The sequence below is a fragment of the Portunus trituberculatus genome, chromosome 33, assembly GCF_017591435.1.
Source record: "Portunus trituberculatus isolate SZX2019 chromosome 33, ASM1759143v1, whole genome shotgun sequence".
Classification (NCBI taxonomy): domain Eukaryota; kingdom Metazoa; phylum Arthropoda; class Malacostraca; order Decapoda; family Portunidae; genus Portunus; species Portunus trituberculatus.
The window spans coordinates 11,757,696-11,759,680 of NC_059287.1; positions in this window are offsets into that span (position 1 = coordinate 11,757,696).

Below are 1,985 nucleotides of genomic sequence, written 5' to 3' on the forward strand. Positions count from 1 at the left end.
CGAGCACAGGTGGTGGTGGTGGTGGTGGTGGTGGTGGCAGTAACATTACAAAACTACGAAAAAAAAAAAAATATGCAAACACGCACTCACTCTCTCTCTCTCTCTCTCTCTCTCTCTTAAAAGGTAGAGAGAAAGGGAGAGAAAGGAAAAAGAAGAACAAAAGGTGAAAGGAGAAAGTACAGAAGGAAAAAGGAAAAAAAATGAGAGAGAGAGAGAGAGAGAGAGAGAGAGAGAGAGAGAGAGAGAGAGAGAGAGAGAGAGAGAGAGAGAGAGAGAGAGAGTAAACATTTGAAGAGTACGCAGGGGTGTTAAGTATATTGACATAACCTTTTGAAATCACAAGTAGTAGTAGTAGTAGTAGTAGTAGTAGTAGTAGTAGTAGTAGTAGTAGTAGTAGTAGTAGTAGTAGTAGTAGTAGTAGTAGTAGTAGTAGTAGTAGTAGTGGTGGTGGTGGTGGTGGTGGTGGTGGTGGTGGTGGTGGTGGTGGTGGTGGTGGTGGTGGTGGTGGTGGTGGTGGTGGTGGTGGCGGCGGCAGATGTTTTAAATTTGAAGAGTGTAAAGAATGCTGAGAGAGAGAGAGAGAGAGAGAGAGAGAGAGAGAGAGAGAGAGAGAGAGAGAGAGAGAGAGAGAGAGAGAGAGAGAGAGAAACAAAAAGCGTGGGCGTGTGGGAATGAGAACGAGAGGGAGAGGGAAGATAGGAAAGGGAGGGAGGGAGAGGGACAGGAGCCACACACACACACACACACACACACACACACACACACACACACACACACACACACACACACACACACACACACACAATCACTTTTACTTTCACTGGTAACTCACCACTACCACCACCATCACCATCACCTCAACATGTCTTCTACAAGTATATACTTCAAGTTATGTTAGGTTAGCTTCAGTTAGATTAGGTTAGATTATCTTGCATTGGTTTTAATTCAATAAGGTTTAGGCAGGTGTTAAAATACAGGTAGTAAGTATGTATGTATGTATGTATGTATGTATGTAAGTAGAAATGTTAAATTATTAGGTTATATTACATTAAGTTAAGTAAAGTTAGGAGAGTCGGTTAAGGTTTAGGTTAATTAAGGTAAGGTAATGTTAGATAAGTTAAGGTAAGGTAAGGTCAGGGTAAGGTTTAGGTTAGTTAGGCTACGTTAGCTTAAATGAATTCAGGATCAATTAAAGAAGGGATTGAAATATAGATGAAAAAAAATGTAACAAACAAAACAAGTGACAGATGGACAGAAGCGAGGCCAGAGAAGAGGACAGGTGATGGAAACAGACAGGTAAATGATGAAGGGAACAGGGAAAGACAGGTAAATGAGTGACAGTTATTGATATACAGCTAAATATAGACAGAATCTCCCTCTCTCTCTCTCTCTCTTAAGTGACCCGCTAACCTACTTCGCCCTCTCACTTCGCCTCCTCCCTCTCACTCTTCCCTCGAGACGGTAAAAGCTTTCATCATCTCGTCATCATCATCGTCGTCATCATCATCATTACAATATTCAGGATGTCAAGTTAAATTAGGCTAGGTGGGTAGTAGTAGTAGTAGTAGTAGTAGTAGTAGTAGTAGTAGTAGTAGTAGTAGTAGTAGTTGTTGTTGTTGTTGTTGTTGTTGTTGTTGTTGTTGTTGTTGTTGTTGTTGTTGTTGTTGTTGTTGTTAGTAGTAGTAGTAGTAGTAGTAGTAGTAGTAGTAGTAGTAGTAGTAGAAGAAGAAGAAGAAGAAGAAGAAGAAGAAGAAGAAGAAGAAGAAGAAGAAGAAGAAGAAGAAGAAGAAGAAGAAGAAGAAGAAGAAGAAGAAGAAGAAGAAGAAGAAGAAGAAGAAGAAGAAGAAGAAGAAGAAGAAGAAGAAGAAGAAGAAGAAGAAGAAGAAGAAGAAGAAGAAGAAGAAGAAGAAGAAGAAGAACAACAACAACAACAACAACAAGTACAAGTATCAGCAGTAACAGTAGTAGTAGCAGTAGTAGTAGTA